Source organism: Bombina bombina, chromosome 2, assembly GCF_027579735.1.
Source record: "Bombina bombina isolate aBomBom1 chromosome 2, aBomBom1.pri, whole genome shotgun sequence".
NCBI lineage: Eukaryota > Metazoa > Chordata > Amphibia > Anura > Bombinatoridae > Bombina > Bombina bombina.
In genome coordinates, this window is record NC_069500.1 from 1236209158 (window position 1) to 1236235830 (window position 26673).

The 26673-nt window shown below is 36.6% G+C and overlaps 1 protein-coding gene across 2 annotated transcripts in view; it reads left to right on the forward strand.

Annotated features, from left to right (window-relative positions):
* Positions 1–26673, forward strand: part of KCTD8 (potassium channel tetramerization domain containing 8) — a 353159-nt gene that overhangs the window by 70238 nt on the left and 256248 nt on the right. The window lies entirely within an intron of this gene.

The window sequence follows — 26673 nt, forward strand, 5'->3', positions numbered from 1 at the left end:
CAGAGCTAAGGAAACAAATGTTACTAACAGCTGTTAAATTGGAAAGGAAGCGGTGATCATGTCCAGTCGCAATCTGATATAGCAAAAACACTTGTAATTTAACTAATTCACACCCAAAAAATATATCCAAATATAAAGTAACAAAATTTACACTTCAGCTTAAAATAGAACATTTTCTAAAATTAATGTTACAAGTATAACAAAATTTCATGTGAACCTTGTATGCAATACCCTTAAAGTCTCTGTGTTGAAATGGCTTTTGCTAACTAATAAATATACAAGATAAATGTAATCCATTTATAGTAAGCAAATGCAAAGATAGCCATAACCACAACAAGCCCCTCAAGTGGTATTAAATATTATAAATCATGTGAATGAAAACTTGTAAATGAAAACTTTAGTGAAAGCTTGAATTTTCCGGAAAGGATTCTATGTATAATCGAAGCGTATTAACACATGCTATAACTAAGACAACCCAATATATATGCATCTCCTAAAGGTGTATAGTTTTAGGGCAGTTAATCCATGGCATACATAATTTACTCTACTATGAATAGAAGTGAAGAGAATAAAAATTATTTCCTATCTATAATTTGACATCGCTAATTTTATTGATCCCTAATGGGCAACCAGTTTTTAGGGTGTAGATCCAAAAGATCTCCTTTCTACTGAGTGCCTGATATCTGTCACCTCCTCTAGCCCCTAGTGACACCTGCTCAATGCCTTGAAATTTAAAGTGATCAAATTTATTGTCATGTTCAAAAAAGTGTTTAGCAACAGGCGTCTTTGGTACATCTGCTTCCAAAGACAATAAGTGTTCTCTAATCCTATCTTTGAGACACCTAGAGGTAAGACCTACATATTGAAATTTGCAAAACATACATGTGATAAGATAAACAATGTATGTGAAATTGCAATTAATGTGATCTTTAATATTATAAGTATATCCAGTACTAATTGAAGTGAAGCTATCACCTATTAAGGCATAATCGCAACACTTGCAGTGTCCACCAACACACTTGTAAAAAACACTTTTCCTAGTCAGCCAGTTACCACTGTTACTTACTTTAGTATTTGTTCTAGAGCCAAAGTTTTTAGTTACCCTATCTCTTATAGTATCTGCTCTACAGGAAATAAAATTACAATTAGTGGAGACTGTTTCCAGATCCTTATCTCTCTCCAATAGGGGCATTCTTTTTACTGATGATATCACAAATTTCACCAAATTGTTTGCTGTATTTAGTGATGAAATTAATAACACTCTGTTCTGATCCTTTTCTCTTGTGGTTTCTGTTCTTATTACCAGTCTTGTCTATAAGTAACATATCTCTATTGAAGCCAGATACCAATGTGGACAATCGCTCTAATTCCCCTAAATCATAACCTCTCTCAGCAAGACGTAATGTAAGATCATTGGCATATTTCCAATAATCACTCAAGTTGGTACAATTATGTCTTAGCCTAATGTATTGGCCTTTTGGTATACCCCTCTTCAGGCGAATCTGCTCTTAGTATGGTGTTGCCAGTGACTTCTTTCCTATAGACTTCTGTTATTATATTCTGTTCAGTATGACAAATCAATACATCTAAATAAGGTATACAAACTTCTGAAGTACTGTAGGTAAATTTTAAAATATCATCATTTTCATTTCAGTAAGTGATGAAATTATCCAATTCCCAATCAGTCCCCCCCCCCCCAGACTATCAATATGTCATCTATATACCTAGTGTATAATTTGATGTAACTCTTGAAATTATTCATATCACCAAAAAATATTTTAATTTCACCATTGAAAATGAAATTATTCCAATTCAAAAAGAAATTAATGGCCTGCAAGATGAATGTGATTAATTCTGAATCATAACCTGAATATCTATCTAACATCCTCTTTATTGCACTGACTCCTAGGTCATGAGGGATGCAGGAATATAGAGAAACTGCATCTATAGTAACAAACCTATAACCCTCTTTCCATTGAAAATTCTGTGTGAGTCTGAGTAGATGTTTAGTATCTCTAAGAAAGTCAGGCAAAGACTGTACAATGGGCTGTAACTGTGCATCTACCCACTGCCCCAATTTCTCCCCCAGGGAGCCAAAAGCTGAAATTATTGGTCTCCCTGGAGGATTAGGCAGAGATTTATGGACTTTAGGTAAATATTTAAACACTGGCACTCTAGGATATTCAACAAAAATGTATTCACTGCTTTTACAAGAAAGTATAGAGCTTTCTACCCCCAAGTCCAATAGATGTTTTAACTCTTTCTGATATTTAGAGGTGGGGTTGAATGTTAACTTCTTATAGGTATAAGTATCCCCTAATTGCCTAAGAGCCTCTCTAATGTAATCTGTCTTATTAAGAACCACAATTGAGCCACCTTTATCAGAGTTGACAACCACTATGTTTGAATTATCCTTCAATTTATTCAATGCATTCAATTCTTTCTTATTTAGGTTGTTATATTTGTATTTACCCTTATCATTACTCTCATTAACTTTTTCAGACAAAGCAATAAAATCTTATTCTATGATTGAATGAAACAATTCAATAACATTATTACGTGCCTGTACTGGATAAAAGTTACTTGTTTTGGATTCACTAATCAACTGTTGCTTACCAACCTTACCCAAAGTGACATTATCACACTGTAATTCACACAAGGAAACTATATCACACAAGTCTCCAAAATCACAATTGTCACTAAGAACTGGTGTATCCATATGTAAATCACAGGGTACATCTGTCACATTTACATTCTTAAAATGTTTAGTCAGAGTAATCTTACGGACACATTTATTGATATCCAAAATAGTATCAAAAAGATTAAAGTCCCTTGTAGGAGAAAAGCCCAAACCCTTAGAGAGAACTGATATTTCACATTTTTCTAACTTAGTGGAGGCTAAATTAATTATTTGCCGCTTTTGGGAATCTTCTTTTTCCATTGTGTCCTGCGACTTGGATATCTCGATGTTTGAGATTCTGCTAGTGGCGTTTCCTCTGGTACATCTTTGTTTTTCTCTTTTGTGTATTGCACATGAGCTGCCCCGTTTTTTGGCCTTGCTTCCATTGCCAACTCAGTATCCACAGATGTTCTGATCAGTGTTGAGTTTATAGGTGTCATTGAAGTTGGTGTAAACGAGGTAGTTAATGAAGCTGCAGTAGTATCATTCATACATGTTGTACTTTCAAAACTGGAAAATGTCACTTTTCTCTGGTTCTTATTTTTATTTTTATTATTTGTGTTATTATGTAGTTTCTTCCTCTGAGCTTTTCTCTCAGCATTCCAACTGTAAACAACTCCCAATTCATAATCTTTAGAGTCTCTTTCATACTTTTTGAACTTATTATCAGACAATTCAGTACTTAGTTTCTCCAATGTATCATCCAATTGTTTTTGGAAAGGTACTATTTTATCATCCTCTTTAAACATTTCCAGTGGTTTATCTAGATTATCAATTTCAACCATCACACCATCTCTCTGTTCCTTTTTGAATTTGACAAGTTTCTCCATTAGGGTCAATGAGCACTCTGTAAGGGATTGATTCCAGGTAACCATAAATTCTGGATACTCTTTATGAAATGCTGGAAATTGTTTTCATCCTCAATCCCCGAGGGATTTTCTTCTCCTCTAAATAATGTTCCAGGAACTCTAGTGAATCCAAAACAAGTACCTTTTATCCAGTATATTAACGTAATGATGTTATTGAATTGTTTCATTCAATCCTAGAACAAGATCTTATTGCTCTGTCTGAAAATGTTAATGAGAGTAATGATAAGGGTAAATACAAATATAACAACCTAAATAATAAAGAATTGCATGCATTGAATAAATTGAAGGATAATTCAGACATAGTAGTTGTCAACTCTGATAAAGGTGGCTCAATTGTGGTTCTTAATAAGACAGATTACCTTAGAGAGGCTCTTAGGCAATTAGGGGATACTTATACCTATAAGAAGTTAACATTCAACCCCACCTCTAAATATCAGAAAGAGTTAAAACATCTATTGGACTTGGAGGTAGAAAGCTCTATACTTTTCTAGTAATATCCTAGAGTGCCAGTGTGTAAATATTTACCTAAAGTCCATAAATCTCTGACTAATCCTCCAGGGAGACCAATAATTTCAGCTAATCGCTCCCTGGGGGAGAAATTGGGGCAGTGGGTAGATGCACAGTTACAGCCCATTGTACAGTCTTTGCCTGGCTTTCTTAGAGATACTAAACATCTACTCAGACTCACACAGAATTTTCAATGGAAAGATGGATATAGGTTTGTTACTATAGATGCAGTTTCTCTATATTCCTGTATCCCTCATGACCTAGGAGTCAGTGCAATAAAGAGAATGTTAGAGAGATATTCAGGTTATGATTCAGAATTAATCACATTCATCTTGCAGGCCATTAATTTTTGATTTTTGAATCAGAATTATTTCATTTTCATTGATGATTTCTATATACAACTTAGAGGTACTGCAATGGGGGCGGAATTTTCCCCCTCATATGCAAATCTCTATGTTGCAGATTTTGAAATTAAAAGAATTTTTGGTGATATGAATAATTTCAAGAGTGACATCAAATTATACACTAGGTATATAGATGACATATTGATAGTCTGGGGGAATTGGATAAATGAATTGCTTACTTAAATGAAAATGATGATAATTTAAAATTTACCTACAGTACTTCAGAAGTTTGTATACCTAATTTAGATGTATTGATTTGTCATACTGAACAGAATATAATAACAGAAGTCTATAGGAAAGAAGTCACTGGCAACACCATACTAAGAGCAGATTCATCTCATCCAAAACACCTGAAGAGGGGTATACCAAAAGGTCAATATATTAGGCGTAATTGTACCAACTTGAGTGATTATTGGAAACATGCCAATGATCTTACATTACGTCTTGCTGAGAGAGGTTATAATTTAGGGGAATTAGAGCATAACAGTAACAATGGTAACTGGCTGACTAGGAATAGTGGTTTTTACAAGTGTGGTGGTAGACATTGCAAGTGTTGCGATTATGCCTTAATAGGTGATAGCTTTGTTTATCTTATCAGATGTATGTTTTGCAAATTTCAATATGTAGGTCTTACCTCTAGGTGTCTCAAAGATAGGATTAGAAAACACTTATTGTCTTTGGAAGCAGATGTACCAAAGACGCCTGTTGCTAAACACTTTGATCACTTTAAATTTCAAGCCATTGATCAGGTGTCACTAGGGGCTAGATGAGGTGACCAATATCAGGCACTCAGTAGAAAGGAGATATTTTGGATCTACACCCTAAAAACTGGTTGCCCATTAGGGATCAATAAAATTAGCGATGTCAAATTATACATAGATAGGAAATCATTTTTATTATTTTCAATTCTATTCATAGTAGAGTAAATTATGTATGCCATGGATTAACTGCCCTAAAACCATACATCTTTAGGAGATGCATATATATTGGGTTGTCTTAGTTATAGCATGTGTTGATATGCTTAGATTATACATAGAAATTCAAGCTTTCACTAAAGTTTGCCTTAATAGGTGATAGCTTCACTTCTATTAGTACTGGATATACTTATAATATTAAAGATCACATTAATTGCAATTTCTCATACATTGTTTATCTTATCACATGTATGTTTTGCAAATTTCAATATGTAGGTCTTACCTCTAGGTGTCTCAAAGATAGGATTAGAGAACACTTATTGTCTTTGGAAGCAGATGTACCAAAGACGCCTGTTGCTAAACACTTTTTTGAACATGACAATAAATTTGATCACTTTAAATTTCAAGGCATTGAGCAGGTGTCACTAGGGGCTAGAGGAGGTGGCAGATATCAGGCACTCAGTAGAAAGGAGATCTTTTGGATCTACACCCTAAAAACTGGTTGCCCATTAGGGATCAATAAAATTAGCGATGTTAAATTATAGATAGGAAATAATTTTTATTCTCTTCACTTCTATTCATAGTAGAGTAAATTATGTATGCCATGGATTAACTGCCCTAAAACCATACATCTTTAGGAGATGCATACATATTGGGTTGTCTTAGTTATAGCATGTGTTGATATGCTTAGATTATACATAGAAATTCAAGCTTTCACTAAAGGTTTCATTTACAAGTTTTCATTCACATGATTTATAACATTTAATACCACTTGATGGGCTTGTTGTGGTTATGGCTATCTTTGCATTTTCTTACTATAAATTGATTGCATTTATCTTGTATATATATTAGTAAGCTACATGTTACGCAGAAGCCATTTCAAAACAGAGCCTTTAAGGGTATTGCATACAAGGTTTGCATGAAATTTTGTTATACTTGTAACATTCATTTTAGAAAATGTTCTATTTTAAGCTGTAGTGTAAATTTTGTTACTTTATATTTGGATATATTTTTTTTGGGTGCAAATTAATTAAATTACGAGTGTTTTTGCTATATCAGATTGTGATTGGACATGATCACCACTCCCTTTCCAATTTAACAGCTGTTAGTAACATTTGTTTCCTTAACTCTGATGAACTGCCCGGGAGGCAGGAAACGCGTCAGCTGTGGATTGTGTTTGTATGCTGTGCTGCTGTTTTTATGTCTCAATAAATTGAACTTTTAACTATTGGAATCTCTCCCTACCTTTTTCCTTACTGGGACAGCGATATTGGTGTTGTTTGTTTAATGTACCATTTACCCTCACCCGAGCATTTGGAGTAGAATATAGTGCTAAGGTCATGTTAATGAAGGATTCACCAAAGTTCATCGCCTTCATGACCCGACACAGAAAAAGCCAATCGAGGCGGTCGAAGGCCTTCTCCACGTCCGTCGAGAAGAGTGCCAAAGGCACACCTTCAACTTGTGCATAGTTGATTAACTAGATCACCTTATTGGTATTGTCCCACGTCTCTCTACCAGGTACAAAACCTACCTAGTCCGACGAGATTAAATTTGGAAGATATTTATTAAGACGTATTGCTAAGACTTCAGCTAAGACCTTTGCATCCGTATTCAACAGTGAGATAGGCAAAAAATTAGCCGGGGAAGTGGGGGGTTTGCCCTGTTTGGGAATAACTGCAATATGTGCCTTTAGCATTGTACTAGCTAGTAACGGGCTATCTACTAAATTATTAAAGAGTTGGAGCATCAAGGGGCCTAAAGTTTTAATAAATACTTTATAATACTTAGGAGTAAACCCATCTGGTCCAGGGCTCTTTCCACCAGGAAAGTCCTTTATAGCTTGGACTAGTTCTTCTATAGATATGGGTGCATCAAGGCTATTTTTTCTATCACTTTCAAGTTGTGGAAGACCTATTGAGGCCAGGTATTGATCTATCGCGCAATGCCTATCAGTTATGTTATCATTTTGATGTTTTATTCCATTTGTTTGTGTTATTTTTAGAGCTCATTTTAATATGAGTGAAAAGAGCTTGCAATTTGTTTACTACCTTTCAATATTGTACCATCCGTTTCTTGTATAAAATGTATATGTGATTTAAGTTGCTTTCTGCGTATGGATCTAGCTAATAATTTCCCTGGTTTGTTGCCCCCTCATAGTATTGTTGCTTTAAGGATAGTGTTTTGCGCTGAAAAGCCTCCAATTGATGTTTGTTGAGTTCTTTTTTAGCGCTCTCTAGAGAATTTCTAGCGCTCGCCTTATGTTTAAGAAACTCTCCACGCATGACACATTTATGAGCCTCTCAAAAATTCATAAGTGAAGTTTGTGAGGGGTCATTGTGTGTAATCTGTCAATGATTTTTTAATTTCTACTTTTATTCCGGGATTGTCCAGTAGAGTGTCATCTAATCTCCATATATACGTCATGGGGGGCAAGTCTGGCCATTGAATGTTGCAAGTGAGGGGTGCATGGTCCGACCATGTGATAAGGCCTATAGTGCATTTAGTAATCATGTCAAGTCCTGTTGAGTCAGTAAGAAAATAGTCTATTTGAGAGTATTTATTGTGTGAGGGTGAGTAATAGGTGAAATCTTTGCCTGATGGATGGAGTGATCTCCACACGTCGTGTAGTAAAAGATTTGAGATAATTGTTTTAACTGATTTGATTGTTTTAACAGGGATGCTGTTTGAGCCCTTGGATGTGTCAACTCGTGCATCCATTGGCAGGTTGAGATCCCCTGAGTGAAACACTGGGCCCTTCGCAAAGTCCAAAAGTAACTTCGAAACTTTTTTCATGAACTTATGCTGGTCAGTGTTTGGGCTATACAATGTGGCTAATGTTAGTGGGTGCTCATAAAGCATGCCTATCAGAATTAGGAACCTTCCTTCAGGGTCTTTCTCTACATGCGTGATTTTTAAAGGGACAGAGTGATGGATTAGTATCCGACTCCACATCTCTTGGAGGTGCCAGAGGCAAAGAAGGCTGTTGGATATTGCGTATTATGCCACTTTGGCTCCTTACCTCTACGAAAGTGCACCTCTTGAAAGAAAAGCACATGGCTGTGTAGGTTATTAAGTTCCCTGAAGGCTATAGACCTTGTACCTGGATCATTCAATCCTTTTGCATTAACAGTAGTGAAGGTGAGGCCATGGGAGCCAAATTTGCTAGTTTGATGATTCATTCTGTGTGGGAGGAAACACAGAAAAAAAGGGGGGGGGTTTAGAAAACTCTGAGATTAAGAGACTAAGGGGTAAGTGAGGGCAAGGTAAGATTTAAAGTAGAAGAAATGGAATAGGCACAGGGAAGGTTATGGGTTATTTAGGCAAAGAACCCGGCACACAATGAAAAAAAAATTGTCAGAAAAAATACGAATAGGTTAATACTCTTCGTACACAAAAAGCTCAAACTGCTGAACTCATTAACTTCTATTAACTAAAAAATTCAGTAGGGGTAGTAACCCCTAGACTAGTACAATTTTAATATATCATATAGCTTCCAGAGACTATGAAATCACAGTCTAAAGAGGTGATTCAAAGTTGGCATGGGGGAAGGTTTCTGGGAGGGTAGGGGAGAACTGTACTAAGGTGTATAAATACATGCTCGCTCATTTCACAATAACAAAGCACCCACATTCATATCACTAACAGGTCTTATAGTCTAACCAGGTGACACCTAGCAGTTTAGGCCAAAACATAAGAGTATCCTTCCAATCCCTGGCTACTTAGTATATCGCAGTCAGTGCAATTTGTGTTTTTAGTGAGAATTCTCTCCTATCGCTTCAGATTACAGTAGTTTCCTCAAACCCCGGTAACCCATAAAAGCAACTTCATTAACACACATCAGAACAATGTGGACAACAATCATAAAGCTGCGCAATTATTGAAGAATCACTAAGCTGAAAATCCTATAATAAACATTTATTTTTACCAAATTAGTGTCAGCAACGTGGATGGGGCTTATATACATGTATCTGCCGTACTGCTGAGAGATATGTAGTGTCTATTTAGAAGCTAAATTCACAAAGTGTCTTGCGTTTGTGTGCAAGTAACCCCCAAGGGAGAGAGTACACTTATGGGTTATGCTTTGTGATTGATCTGTGTGAGTAGTCATATTAATCCCCCTATACAGCAAACCCACAACAAGACCCTGAAGCATGTGTATAACAAGCCATATCTGAAAACAACATAATGTACAGAACCTTGCTTGGATATCAGCCTCAGCCGAGTTATCCATTAGAATAAAAGGATACAGGATTGTTAAGTCCAAGAAACATGGATTTTTGCAGTTGTCTTAAAGTGTTTATTACACTAACAGTCACCTTTAAGTTGCAGATGGATTCAGTGATACTTTCCTGCTGCTGCAGATTTTTGTCAATAGAGAGACTTGTGTAAAAAGCTTGTACATCTGATCCTGGTCTATATACTGCGGTCTTGTTGTTGCATATGGCCACCAGTGACACTGGGAAGCCCCACCGGCATTGGACCTTATGTGCTCTCAATTTCGTCATGATGTGTGCCATTTCCCTTCTCTTTTGCAGGGTGGTCGGGGATAAATTCGAAATAATTTGTATGTCCTCTCCCACATGCTGCACCGGATGCTTGGTACATGCCCATTTGCGGATTTCTTCTTTGTCCTTAAAGCTTAAAAAGTGGACAATAATATCTCTAGGGGGCGCTTTTTGGGGTGGTCTTGCTCTGAGTGCCCTATGGGCTTGTTCCAGTGCTATTTCTGGGGAAGACGGAGTTCCCTTTAATGTGCGAAACAGGCTCTGTAGATAACCTTCTATTGCTGGGGGGTGGATGGACTCTAAGACACCCCTGATTCTTAAGTTGTTTTGACGACCTCTGTTGTCAAGGTCCTCTAACTTATCAGACAGTAGTTGTATTGTGTCCGACTGTTGCTGGAACTCTGTATTCACCTGCAGGATTGATGGTGAATTTTTTGCTTGTGTTATTTCAGCCTGGGTCACTCTAGTATCTAGTGTATTAATGTCTTGTCTAAGATCATTAAAGAGGTCCCGCATTTCCTTTTCTGTGTTTCTGATGTCCTCCTTTGAGGATAGGTGCTGTAAGTCTTCTTTGGTAATGAGATGTTGGACATGTATGTCAGTAACCTGCTGTGGCGCCAGTGGTGCTTGTTGGCTGTTGTCCATTTTGTCGGGTGAGGAGATGTTGGGGTGCTCCACTTGTTTCAAGTATTTATTAAGCGTGCGCACTGGCATATTTTTGTCAGCCTTAGACTGCCTTTTACATGGCATCCCTCAGCAACCCCTTCTATCGTTAGGTAGCAGTGTGTATCTAAATTTTTTATTTGAGTAGTTTCTTCATATGCTATAATACTCTGATAAGCACAGATGTCTTTAAGGCTCTGTTAGTAGGCAATTCCACTGATCATGTTCCAGTCCTATAGGGGACACTCCACCACCTCAGCCACCTTAATGCGGTTGTTCTATCAGATGTACCAATAGGCCTTATGCTTTTTTTTTCAAGTATAACGCTCTCACTCAAATTTTCGGTCACAGGGATCTTTAGTAGTGTGCTAAGGTAGAATTTTTATTGTACCCTGCTGTCAGCCTGTGCCACCCTTTTTATAAGTGATTTTGTAGGCGGTTTATTATGTATATTAGATCGTTTCCCCCTTTCAAGAGAGCTTGTACTCCTTATCTGCTGTGCGAAAAAAAAACCCTTATAAGCAAGCAATCTCCGGCGCTCTATGCAAGAGAGTGGAAAAAGAAAAAGCAAAGTTCACTCCGTTCTGCAGTTTTACAAAAGTTGTCTGTTGTTTTACACCCCTAGATCTGGGTCGCAAGGCAGGGCAGTCCCTCAGGTCTATTCCGATTAAGTATCGGCAACAAGTGAAGCCAGCTACCAATGGCCGATGAAACTAGTTTAAGAAGTGTGGGGTAATAATCAGGCCACGTGGAGGTAGTCTGTGTCATTTTATATGCAAAGTCTCTTTACCTTAACAGTAGCCTGCCAACGTGTCTCCTCATGGCCGTAGTGATAACCAGGGCGGGGTGTAAGTTTCTTCCATGGTGTGATTTGCACAACTAAGGGGGTCCCTCCTGAATCAGGAGACCTTTATCTCCATCTCTTTGCGTCCCAGATCTCTCAGCGGCTATAAGCAAGGCAGTCTCCTCTTAGCTGTTTCTCGACGAGTATCAAGTTTGCTAAAGTTACCCAATAGAGGATGGGCAAATTAGGTTAGGGAAATGCCATAAATATCTATTGTAGTGTCTTAGGGTTTTGGAGTTCTCTTAGAACACAGCCATCCGCCTGCGTGGCTAAGCTCCGCCCCATCTTTTTGTAATATTTTATATGTAATATTTAAATAACGCACCTTAAAATGACTAAGTTTTTATATGTGCTAACCCGACTGCGTTAAAATCTAAATCCCAAAATCCGATGCACAAAATGCATATTTTATATTCCTATGTTCTTCACATAGAAAATAATGTGCTTTTTATTATTAAATATATAATTATATATATATATATCTGATACACTGTTCATGTAAAATACATATCTATAACTATATATCTATTTACTTTCAACTCGTAATACGCGATCTATTTCCGACACGCACAATCCAGCCTATAGTGAGCTAGGATCCAGCAACAAACATTTGAACACACAGCTTCTGTGATTTACTGTTAACTGTTAGCACAACATGCACTAGCCTGGTGTTAATATGAAGCACTGCAGTATTTATTATACATTACAGGTTGTTTGGCATCTCTCACTTTAATCTCTCATTTTTCTCTTAAAGCTTGTAAGATTACCAGCAATTAAACCTAGAGCATTCTGGGTTAAAAAGTGACTGGTACTCCCCTCCTTCGTTATAAAGGGCAATAATAGTCAAAATATCTAGTTTGTTAGAGGATGTCATTTTAAGACTAATGACCCTGTGCTACTGTATTTTTAACTCCCACAAAGGGGTTAAACACACAGTAAAAGTTCCATTATGGACCTGCACAACACTAACAGAGCAATGTCGTTTTTCAAATATTATGGCATTTTAAATAATGTTATATCTCCACATGTGTAAGGAATTTCCTGCATTGCTCTTTATGAAATGTTAAGACTTTATAAGTAATAATAATGCACATAAATCCTAATTACCCTTGCATAAACCATAAACCCCATCTATAATGAATCACACCCATCATAAACTCTCCCAGCTTCATATTCGTACCATGAACTCCTACCTGAAACATCCATGCATTACAGCCAGCAACCATTAAACCCCCCTTAGTCTACACCCCCACCCAAGGGACACACACACATCTATAGGTTACTACCTTAAGGCTTATTCCAGCAGTGATTAGCTGTTGCTTCTTTCTTCAATGAAGCCTTTTATGATATGATTTTCATTATTGCATTTTTTCCTTTATTTTATTATGGTTCATATTCAAAGACCCTTAAATACTAATAGTTTGAAGGAAAATAAGTTATTTTATATTTTGTTGATGCAGTATGATTTTTTTTGCTGCTTCAGAATATTACTATGGTTTTATAGATGCTTTCAGAGAGGTAATATGATTCAATGCTAAATTATAGAAGTACTCATTCAGCCATATGTTGTTATAATAGCCTTGTATATATTTTTGAAAATGTAATGATTAATTTTATTTGGTTTCTTGGCAGACTCTACATTAAATTCTGTAGTATGCAATTTGTTGTTTTTTTTTTCATTACAGTTGCACCTGTGAAAATCTGTACTTAGAATTGATCTAAAGTATTTTATCGTAGATCATCCCATGATTATTTCTGTATACATAATTCATGTTTTGCTTAGCAGTGATAAATGCACTTAGTAAAATTTAAAAAGATGTTAACCCTTTAGAAAAACAATATAATAGGATATATTATTTTATGCTCTTAGTTGTGCTATTACATCTCTACAATTATTCATTTGTTCCATTAGCTAAAAAATATTATTAAAACAAAATGACAATACACATAGTTTATTTTGATTATAGGTTATCAACCTTTAAATGTAAAAACGATATGAAAAATATTTTTTAATGTATTGATACAAAAACTATTTTCAATAGTAAAGAGAAACAATCTGCCATTATTTTATATTTTATGAAAGTGGATTTTTTCTTCACTATATTTAATATTAAAGAAAAATCTATACAATCAAAGAATACGGCTGGGATAGAGCATACCTAGCCCCTTTTTAACACTGGATAGGTGCTGTGTGACTGAAAAGATTAAACATTTTTTTTCCATGGCAGGTGAAGATTTTCCTTTGCTGGTTTAATGGTGTTTGCTGGACATATGTGTGATATTTAGGTTTCCTGCTTTACAAAAAATCAAATAAAAAATTTTACACTTTAATTAGCATACTTTGTAATGCAGATGTGATATCACAGGAAATAACATCATGGGACGTGCAATCACTAAAACTGATATTTGCTTCAAACAAAAATAAGTAAAAAAAAATAAAATAGATTTGAAAAAGAAAAAAAACACTGAAGGTCCAGCACTTCATTTTTAAGCTTCAGCACTACCATTCAAACCAGGGCAAATGACTAGAATCTAAAATTCAGCATCACAAAGTGCCCATTATACATTTTGAGAAGAAAAATCCAAAGTGTAATTACAGACTAAATGTAACTTCCTGACTCACAGAAGAGGAGCAGAATTTGGGAATTATTATTTCAGATTATTTTAAACTTGGTAAACACTACAGAATTGCAGCAAGCAAGGCCAGTAGAATGCTTGGTTGTAGAGTTAAGTGTTTGCACGCAGAAATAGTAAGGTTGCCACATTACAGATCACTAGTTAGACCTTTATTTTGAGTATTGTGTGAAGTTCTGGAGACCATGGGGTATATTTATTAAAGGTTGAGCGGACATTATTGCTGTAGAAAATCATGGCTACTCGACCTCGCTAAATGCAGACAGCATACGCTGTTGGCATTTAACATTGCACAAGCATTTCTTGTGAAATGCTTGTGCAATGCTGCCCCCTGCACACTCGCGGCCAATCAGCCGCTAACAGGAGGTGTCAATTATCCCGATCGGATTGGGATGATTTCAGTCCGCCGCCTAAAAGGTGGCAGAGAATTAAAGGAGCAGCGGTCTTACGACCACTGCTTCTTAACTTCCATTTCAGGCGACTCTGAAACTAGGGCTTAGAAAGCAGCATCCACTGCTTAATAAATCTACCCGAATATCTCTAGAAGGACATAAATAGACTGGCATTTGTTCAAAGGAAGACTACTAAAATGTACATTGTTTAAAAAATAAAGCTTACAAACTATGTCCTAAACATGTGTAGCTTGTATGAGAGAAGGGAAACAAGTGATATAATAAAATGTTTCAAGTTTTCTAAGGGACTTCATAATGTTGAGAATTAAATAATTTTTCAAAAAAGAAGCAACTCCAGAGCAAGGGATAATGGTCTCACGATGAATGGTATCATGTTAAGAGCCATTTGCAGAAGCACTTCTTCACGGGTAGTTGATTTTCTTAATATGATTTTCTTAATAGACTTCCATTTGAGGTGGTAAATACAAACACTGTTGGGGAATTCAGGAATTACTGGCATAAGGCTATCCTACAAACAAACGGCTAGATTACGAGTCTTGCGTTAGCCTTAAAAAGCAGCATTGAGGGGTCCCAACGCTGCTTTTTAACGCCCACTGGTATTACGAGTCAGGCAGGAAAGGGTCTACCGCTCACTTTTTTCCGCAATTTTAGCTTACCGCAAATCCCCTTATGTCAATTGCGTATCCTATCTTTTTAATGGGATTTTCCTAATGCTGGTATTACGATCGCCTAAAAAAGTGAGCGGTAGATCCTCTCCTGGCAAGACCCCTACCGCATATAAAAGTCAGTAGTTAAGAGTTTTATGGGCTAACGCCGGAACATAAAGCTCTTAACTAAAGTGCTAAAAGTACACTAACACCCATAAACTACCTATTAACCCCTAAACCGAGCCCCCCCCCACATCGGAAACACTTAAATAAAATGTTTAACCCCTAATCTGCCGACGGACATCGGCGCCACTTTAATAAATGTATTAACTCCTAAACAACCGCACTCCGGCCTCGCAAACACTAGTTAATTTTAATTAACCCCTAATCTTCCATCCCTAACATCACGACACCTACCTACATTTATTAACCCCTAATCTTCCGACCCCAACGTCGCCACTACTATATTAAATTTATTAACCCCTAAACCTAAGTCTAAACCTAAGTCTAACACCCCCTAACTTAAATATAATTTAAATTAAACTAAATAAATTTACCATAATTAAATAAATTAATCCTATTTAAAACTAAATACTTACAGATAAAATAAACCCTAAGCTAGCTAGCTATAACTAATAGTTATATTGTAGCTAGTTTAGGATTTATATTTATTTTACAGGCAACTTTGTATTTATTTTAACTAGGTATAATAGTTATTAAATAGTTATTAACTATTTAATAACTACCTAGCTAAAATAAGTACAAAAGTACCTGTAAAATAAAACCTAACCTAAGTTACAATTACACCTAACACTACACTATGATTAAACTAATTACCTAAACTACCTACAATTAATTACAATTAAATTAAATAAACTAAATTACGAAAAAAACAAACACTAAATTACAGAAAAAAAAGAATTACAAGAATTTTAAACTAATTACACCTAATCTAATCCCCCTAATAAAATAAAAAAGCCCCCCAAAATAATAAAATTCCCTACCCTATACTAAATTACAAATAGCCCTTAAAAGGGCCTTTTGCGGGGCATTGCCCCAAAGTAATCAGCTCTTTCACCTTTAAAAAAAATACAATACCCCCCAACATTAAAACTGACCACCCACACACCCAACCCTACTCTAAAACCCACCCAATCCCCCCTTAAAGAAACCTAACACTACCCCCTTGAAGATCACCCTACATTGAGTCGTCTTCACCCAGCCGGGCACAAGTGGTTCTCCATAGGGTCCGAAGTCTTCATCCTATCCGGCCAGAGGAGGACATCCAGACTAGCAGAAGGCTTCATCCAGGCAGCATCTTCTATCTTCATTCTTCCGGAGCGGAGCGGTTCCATCTTCAAGACATCCGACGCAGAGCATCCTCTTCATCTGACGACCGACGACTGAATGACTGTTCCTTTATGTGACGTCATCCAGGATGGCATCCCTTGAATTCTGATTGGCTGATTGAATCCTATCAGCCAATCGGAATTAAGGTAGGAAAAAACCTATTGGCTGATGCAATCAGCCAATAGGATTGACCTCGCATTCTATTGGCTGATTGGAACAGCCAATAGAATGCAAGCTCAATCCTATTGGCTGATTGGATCAACCAATCGGATTGAACTTCAATCCTATTGGCGGAATTAAGGTAGAAAAAATCCTATTGGCTGATGCAATCAGCCAGTAGGTTTGACCTTGCATTCTATTGGCTGATTGGAACAGCCAGTAGAATGCAAGCTCAATCCTATTGGCTGATTGGATCAGCTAATCGAATTGAACTTCAATCCTATTGGCTGATTGCATCAGCCAATAGGATTTTTCCTACCTTAATTCTGATTGGCTGATAGGATTCTATCAGCCAATCAGACTTCAAGGGACGCCATATTGGATGATGTCACTTAAAGGACCAGTCATTCAGTCGTCGGCCGTCGGATGAAGAGGATGCTCCACGTCGGATGTCTTGAAGATGGACCTGCTCCGCTCCGGAAGGATGAAGATAGAAGATGCCACCTGGATGAAGCATTCTGCCGGTCTGGATGTCCTCTTCTGTCCGGATAGGATGAAGACTTCGGACCCTCTGGAGGACCACTTGTGCCCGGCTGGGTGAAGACGGCTCAAGGTAAGGTGATCATCAAGGGGGTAGGTTTTTTAAGGGGGGATTGGGTGGGTTTTAGAGTAGGGTTGGGTGTGTGGTTGGTGGGTTTTAATGTTGGGGGGCTATTGTATTTTTTTTATAGGTGAAAGAGCTGATTACTTTTAAGGGCTATTTGTAATTTAGTATAGGGTAGGGAATTTTATTATTTTGGGGTGCTTTTTTATTTTATTAGGGGGATTAGATTAGGTGTAATTAGTTTAAAATTCTTGTAATTCTTTTTGTTTTTTCTGTAATTTAGTGTTTTTTTCCGTAATTTAGTTTATTTAATTGTAATTAATTGTAGGTAGTTTAGGTAATTAGTTTAATTATAGTGTAGTGTTAGGTGTAATTGTAACTTAGGTTAGGGTTTATTTTACAGGTACTTTTGTACTTATTTTAACTAGGTAGCTATTAAATAGCTAGCATATGATAGTATATAGATTTTCTTAAAAACACATAATTTGAACAAAATGAAAACAATTTTTATTAAAAAAAATAAAAATCATCTATAATATTTTGTGCATACCAGGAGGGAACCATTTATCTGACAGATATTAATGTCTGTTAATCACTGTTGTTCAGAAACTTTATGAAAAAATGTGTCTAAATAAAAGTTGTAGTTTTTTACTAAACAGCTCATGTACTTATTTGTATTATTATAGTATTTGATCTCTGGATGATCTATCCTGTCTGTACAGTGCATAAACCAAGCAATAAAAGATGTGCAGTGATGGCTGCAAGTTGCTGTAGTTGCTTCTTGGTGACATTGTACTTGGTAATGGGCAGCAATTAGAATGTACAGCTGTCAGTAAGCTCACACTATCAGCTAGTTTATTGGTGGTGAGAACTCTGTGACATCACAGTCACCATGTTTACCAGGCAAGTTTACTTTATGAAATGCATACTCTGCATCATATTGAATAGTATAGATCTTATAGGCAAGAAACAAATGGATATGAGCCTCAGGTGGTACTTCTTGAATCTTGTTTCATAGGGTCAAGAGATCATAATTATCCACATTGAAGTTATAGTAATTTGCTAATCTAGAGTTTCATTTAATTCTGTGGCTCATGTTCAACAGAGCAGATGTGTGGTGTACAATTTAGGGGGTCTTAAGAGGTGAAGTTATGCATGCATATTGGAGGAAACTGCAGAGTAATCACAGCCAAAACTATCACGAAAATGATTCAACACTCACAAATAAAGGGGTTGATTACATGCAATCATAAGTCAATAACACTTAGTAGAAAATGACTGTGATACTTTATCTTGTTCTTAGCCATAAAGTACTGCATGCATCAGCCTCTATAAATATTTATTTTCACTCAATGTTTTTTGCTTAGAAACACGTTTACCCTGAAAAGCATATGTAGTTACTTGTTTAGTTTCAGTAAAAAAAAAGTATATAACTGAGGTAAAAAAGAGATAACTCTTATAAATAGAATTACAACTTTTCCTGAATCAAATTACAAACATGTGAAATAGCGAACAACTCAGTTAATGCACAGAAATTAATGTAATTTATTTTATTAATGCTACATTGACTATATATTTACAATTAGTTTTTCTTCAATTAGTTTGAGAAATAAATATATTCATCTTATAACATTTGTGATAAAAGGTGACATTCTGTAATAACACAGTAACAAGCAAAACAAATAAATGAACAAAATGTGTCTAATACGTCCACAATAAAATAGAATGTGTTTCAGTGGTCTTCTGAAGAAATGTCCTTAAGGAGGAAAGAAAAACAACAATAGTGAAGTACTGTTAGAACTCCTGTTGGAAAATTGAGTGGAATTTTACTCACACAGACAAGAGCTATAACTCAGCTCTTTGTATGAAAGCCCATGAATAATCCTTGACCAGATAACCGCAAAGGACTCCAAGATATATAAAAGCTAATATTTATTATAATAGCAAAGTCACTTGGGTATATATAGACTACAATGTGGAACAAACCATGCTGTTAACAGACTAACAATGCTTTACAAACTAGCGCTTAGCTGACAGCTTACAGGTGTTCTGAAAGAGTCCCAACCCTCCCAGTGACATCAGAGTCCAAGCGTCCAATAGATCCAACGTATGTTTCTCCGAAAGCGCCTCTGGCTTTTTTTTTCAAAAACCCACACTAATTATCTCGGGGTGGGGGGAGGTAGTGGGCACCGCTACACTGCAGAAAAAATTATACTTTTATAAGTAAATAAAATAACTAATAAAAAACATATAAACTGGGTACTGGCAGACCGCTGTCAGTACCTAAGAAGGCCGCAACTAATAGGAGGCAGGAGCGTTAAAGAGCTGTTTAGGGGTCAGTGGCGGCTGGTGAATTTTTAAGATGGTGGTGCACAAGACCCCACCCCTTTGAGAAAGCCCCGCCCACAGAAAACAAAACAAATTTTGCTTGTAATAAGTGCTGGTATATAACTTATATAGGTATCATTGTTATACCTACTATAGGGGATCCACTGATCTCCTAGGACCCACCACTGCCACACTATATCTAACATTCCCAGCCCCTCACCAATTTAGCTTATCTATTTTTTATTATTTTGGGTGAGTGTTTTTAAAGGTAGATCTTGAGGACAGAAGCTGTATTTCTAAGGTTTTTGGGTCCTTGGGTGCTATGAGGACCTTTGATGTTAGGGGATGTACTGGCATGATTGTGTAAGGTTAGTACACAAGATAGCAGATGAAAGGGACACATACACAGACACATACTTAGGGATACACTCACACATACATACACAAAGATATACACACACACATACATACTTAGAGATACACACACATACATACACACACACAGAGATACACAGACATACATACAGATACACATCGATACATACAAAGAAATATACAAACATACATACACAGAGATACACACACATAAATACATACATACATACATACATACATACACACACAGAGATACACATACAGATACACACACATACATGTAGAGGTACACACATACATACATAGATGCACAGAGATAGGCACCAACACATGCTGCACATATATAGGCAGACATACACATATATATGCAGGGACATGCATGGTAATATTTTTTTTTTAAAATACTCATGTGACTTTTTTTATTCTAAACTTTCCACATGCAATAAGTGGTTCGTCTGCCCCTGCTCCTCTCTGCTCAACGGCTATCTCCTCAATGAGATGTTCACGCCGTTGAGGGGGAGGAGACTTGTGGGAGCGGTCACATGACGCTACTACAGCGTATCAGAGGCGAGACTCAGCCATCAGGCAGACTGTGGGAGGAGCCAGAGCACAGGCTGAAGTCAGCTTGCACACTTCAGCCTGTGCGAATAGGGCTCTATTAGCGGTGTCGGGCTGGGAGGAGCCACGCCTGCACAGTGATGCATAGAGATCACTGTGCAGGATAGGGTTTTGCTTGATCGCACATGCGATCAGTGTCTGGAACTCTGGTGACTTGTGCACGCACTCGCGCAGTGAGAGCAAACCCGTAGATAGTTTACATCCGCCTGGTCCTAGCTCCCTCCTGCTTCAATCTACAGTGAGTCTACAACTATATTAATGGTGGTACCGGTCCTACAGGCTGAGGCTACAGTAAGAGGCTACAGTAACAAAACAGAGCCCAGTCTACACAGCACTAAATATTATAATAAATAATAAAATAACACACACACACTTAATAAAAAAAAAAAAATTAAACAATTTTTTTTTTGCTGAATTTTTTTTTTTTGGCTCAATTATTTTTTTCCTCCTTGCCCCCTTGGGTGGTTCACGTGCGAATGTGCACAACTGGAGGAGCCTCCACTGTTAGGGGTTATCAGGAAGTTGGAAGGGTTGAGGAGGGAACACTACACTTTGAGAAAAAAAGAATATAAAAAAAGTTTGGGAAGGATAAGGGAGTGGGAGGTGTCATGTGGGAGGATAATCTCTACTCTGGATCAAAAATTTAATTTACAAGCTCATATAAAGAATTTAAAAAAAAAGTTGGGGAAAAAAATCCCTAAACTGTATACTGGCAGATTTTCTGCTTTTACCTTAGGGCACTGGTTTTCATACCTGTCCTCAGGCCTCCCTAACAGGCCATGTTTTGAGGATATCTGACCTAGAAAAAAGGTGAAAGAATCAGCTGATTAATAAATAAGGTTATTTACCTGCTCTCACCTAAGGTTATCCAGAAAACCTGGACTGTTTGGGAGGCCTGAAGACAGGTTTGAAAACCAGTGCCTTAGATGGAGGTGACCAGTGTGTTGGGGGGGGGGGGATTGAGGGGGGTAAGATAGCTGTTTGGGAGGGATCAGGGAGTGTGAGGTTTCAGGTGGGTGGGTAATCTCTACTCTGCATCAAAAATGGCTTTAATAAGTCATTTTAATATTATAAACCATCAACGTTTATGCTTTAATTTTTGCTTTCAGTACTTTTTGATTACTTCAAACTATAAAAAAATAATAATATATATAATGCAATACTGCAACACATTTATATTCCTACACAGCTTTAAAAAAAGGTTTGGAGATCTGTGCTGAGAGGTTCATGCAGGGTCAGTGTATATCTTTGGGAATAGTACTCTGTGATTTTTCTTTATAGTAGGGAGAGGCTTTTGCAATTGGTATAAAGGTGTATGTCAGGGATTATGGTGGCTTGTATTGCTTGTTCAGTATGTTTCCTTGTGTTTGTACCTATGCTAAATAAGGGCATTAGCTACAGGTATAAACAGTGTATGTGAATCATTACTGTTGTCTGGGATATAGGATTAGGTATCTGCAGGGGCATTATATTGGTGTGGAGGTAGTACTCGGAAATGTTTCATTTGCAATACACTGAGAACAATTGTTATTACTTATCTATTCCTCTGTTGTAAGGGAGTAAAAGAGTGTGTAGTGTTCCATATGTAGTAGCTAGTGAGATGGTTAAAGTCAGAGTGAGCATTTATGTCATATAAGTCTGTAAAGTCTAAAAGGCAAAATATTGAGGCACTGAAATGTGATCAGTAGCGACCAGGAGAGGGATTGGTGCTAAATAATTTTTTTCTTTGATAAACACAAGAGAACCAAAACGAGAGTCATTGCAGCACAATGGAACTTCTAAGCCCTTCCTTATAACTTGGTTGACTCTGAGGGCTCTATTGATCAAGTTTTAGATGCAGCTTTGGAGCCTCATGGATGGAGACTATCCCAAGCAACACTGCAACCCTAGTTTAGAAGCAGTCATGTTAAGACTGCTGCTACTTGCATCATCTTGATCAGATCCAACAATTACGATTGATAAACTCTGCTCTTGTGCAGTTGGTTGCACAAGAGCACAAGGAGCAAATTCATAGGTATTTCTTTGTGCCACAATGCTTGGCAGACAGGTTCTTGTCCATGCGGATTATGTTTAATGGAGCCCCAAATAATAACAGGGAGTCACTGGATAATATTAATGCACATAATACTCAACCTCCAGATGGAATATTTACAAGGGTTCTAAGATATCTTTGTTCTGTAATAGCCAAACCTATATTACTATTTTCTAACAACTCAATCTCCTCAAGTACCACAAGGATGGCAAACATTTGATATGATGCTGCCATTTAAAAAGGAAGCCTAAGTTTAACTAGGAATCTATAGATAGTAAATCTGACATCAATGTAGGAAAGATACTAGAAGGTATTGGAAATGATTATATCCAAAAAGCATATTTATAAAAGCAAGACTGTAGTTAACAATTAATATGAGTTTATAAGAAACGGATCTTGCCAAGGTAATCATATTCCTTTGTATGAGGAAGTGAGTAGGAACATTGATAAAGGTGAATCAACCCATGTGATATCCTTGGATTTTGCAAAGGCAATAGCTGATCATAATAGGAACCGGATAAACAAATGGCTGTAAGCTGGGGAGCAAAAAAGTAGTAGTAATTAGCTACTCATATTGGACAGTAAGTAAAAAAGTAAAAAAAACAGGACAGTTGCACATTAAATGGGTGAGACTCTGTGACAGAGGAGGATTCTCAGACCCAAAGGCAACCATTCAGCCCTTCTTTGGATTTAATTTGCTTTCATTAACCAAAGTGTATCGATTATATACAGTGAGTGTGTGTGTATGTATGTATGTATATATATATATATATATATATATATATATATATATATATATATATATATATATATATATATATATATATATATATATATATATATATATATATATATATATATATATATATATATATATATAGTATATATACAGGTGAAACTCTAAAAATTAGAATATCGTGCAAAAGTTAATTTATTTCACTAATGCAACTTAAAAGGTGAAACTAATATATGAGATAGACTCATTACATGCAACGCAAGATAGTTCAAGCCATGATTTGTCATAATTGTGATGATTATGGCTTACAGCTCATGAAAATCCCAAATCCACAATCTCAGAAAATTAGAATATTGTAAAAAGGTGCAATATTCTAGGCTCAAAGTGTTCCACTCTAATCAGCTAATTAAGCCATAACACCTGCAAAGGGTTCCTGAGCCTTTAAATGGTCTCTCAGTCTGGTTCAGTAGGAATCACAATCATGGGAAAGACTGCTGACCTGACAGTTGTGCAGAAAACCATCATTGACACCCTCCATACGAGGGAAAGCCTCAAAAGGTAATTGCAAAAGAAGTTGGATGTTCCCAAAGTGTTGTATCAAAGCACATTATTAGAAGTTATGTGGAAGGGAAAAGTGTGGAAGAAAAAGGTGCACAAGCAGCAGGGATGACCGCAGCCTGGAGAGGATTGTCAGGAAAAGGCCATTCAAAAGTGTTGGGGACTTTCACAAGAGCCACCACACACAGACAGATCCAGGACATGGGCTTCAAATGTCATATTCCTCTTGTCAAGCCACTCCTGAACAATAAACAACGTCAGTAGCGTCTTACCTGGGCTAAAGAAAAACAGACCTGGTCTGTTGCTCAGTGGTCCAAAGTCCTCTTTTCTGATGAGAGCAAATTTTGCATCTCATTTGGAAACCAAGGACCCAGAGTATGGAGGAAGAGTGGAGAGGCACACACTGCAAGATGCTTGAAGTCCAGTGTGAAGTTTCCACAGTCTGTGTTGATTTGGGGAGCCATGTCATCTGCTGGTGTTGGTCCACTGTGCTTCATTAAGTCCAGGGTCAATGCAGCCGTCTACTAGGAGATTTTGTAGCACTTTATGCTTCCTTCCGCAGATGAGCTCTATGGGGATGCTGACTTCATTTTCCAGCAGGACTTGGCACCTGCCCACACTGCCAAAAGCACCAAAACCTGGTTCAATGACCGTAGGCTTACTGCGTTTGATTGGCCAGCAAACTCGCCTGACCTGAACCCCATAGAGAATCTATGGGGCATTGCCAAGAGAAAGATGAGAGACATGAAACCGAACAATGCAGAAAAGCTGAAGACCGCTATTGAAGCATCCTGGTCTTCCATAACACCTCAACAGTGCCACAGGCTGATAGCTTCAATGCCACGCCGCATTGAGGCAGTAATTGCTGCAAAAGGGGCCCAAACCAAGTACTGAGTACATACAGTATGCATGCTTATACTTTTCAGAGATCCGATATTGTTCTACAGGTATGTACAATCCTTGTTTTATTGATTGCATGTAATATTCTAATTTTTTGAGATTGTGGATTTGGGGTTTTCATGAGCTGTAAGCTATAATCATCACAATTATGACAAATCATGGCTTGAACTATCTTGCTTTGCATGTAATGAGTCTATCTCATATATTAGTTTCACCTTTTAAGTTGCATTAGTGAAATAAATGAACTTTTGCACAATATTCTAATTTTTCGAGTTTCACCTGTATATATATATATATATATATATATATATATATATATATATATATATATATATATATATATATATACTGTGTATGTATGTATGTATGTGTATATCTATATCTATATCTATCTATCTATCTATCTATCTATCTATCTATCTATCTATATATATATATATATATATATATATATATATATATATATATATAAAACAATATTAATTGTGAGGGAGGATGGACGTCTTGGTTAGTTCCCACTCTTTTTTTTGTAGGACTTGACCCCTGATAGTCACAGACAAGACAGTGTACAGCTCCCAGGTGAATCAGATAGATGCAAGTGGTAAGAGGGACTGTCAACCTCTGTAAATATAGTAAACAAACAATTCCACAGCAACTTCCTATTTAACAAGATTTATTGAACTTCTTCTCCCATGGAGGTACAAACAGGTTGCTGCACCATGGGAGAAGAAGTTCAATAAATCTTGTTTAAAAGGAAGGTGCTGTGGAATTGTTTGTTTACTGAAAGTAATATTTAACCTCTTAAGGACATATGACGTTTTTTTTCCCATCATAAAACCATTGAGCAAACTGAAAGCAGTGTCCTTAAAGGGTTAATGTGTGCCACATTTGTACAAAACTGGTTATTTTTTCAAAATATTACAATAGAAATTAATATACATGGGATATTGAAGTAGAAATTCCTGAAGGATAATATATATAATCACACTTTTACTCATTATGTAATCACATATATAGATATATTTTATAGCATGTATTTATTTACTAATACAAAAGTATTAACAGCATGATGAGTTAAACACAAAACCTAATACATACATACATACCCCTTTCTTTCCACTAACTGGGATGATGTTTCTCATCATCATGAACTTGCTCTAATAATAATTGGGTAACAGATAAAGCCTTTTATGATATATAGATACTGACACATTAGGGAAATATAGCAGGTTCAGGAGACAAATTATCAGGACAACGTAATTAAAGCCATAGAAAGTTTGTTCAAATTTATGAAAATGTCACCCACACAAGTTCAAGTATAGGTTAACCTAAATTATTTAATTAAGGAATTATTATACATCCATAATATGGTATAAGAAGGACAACTGGTGGTTACTGTTTAACTAGCAAAATAATTCTACATAACTATTTACAATCGTATCGGACCTAGATTAGCCAATCAGAATGATAGAAAAACACTGTAGAGGAGATTCACATCTACATACGACAGACCAACATAAGGGGAGAGATTCAACAGAAAGTGGAGAGAGAGATTAGAGATACAACAAGAGAAAGAGATCTGAGGCATAGGAGTAACCTGATAATCCAGGGAGAGAGCTACAGGAGACCATAGAGAGAAGAACAAACTATTGCAAGTATATACAATACATCCATACTGATAAACATTATCTAACACAATCATTTTATAACTTTAATAGAAACTTACACTAGGAATACATTGTTATATCCTTAGAATTAGCTAGCAATACCTGCAAACCCTTTTAATAGACAGGTAATGAAAACGGGAAGCAAATTTTCATGATATATTTAGTCACCCAAAACTCTCAAAATTTCTTAGAATAACTGTCCTGAATCTCAAATCTAACAGTTGTGATATATACCAGATAAAACACAAAGCCATTATCTACAC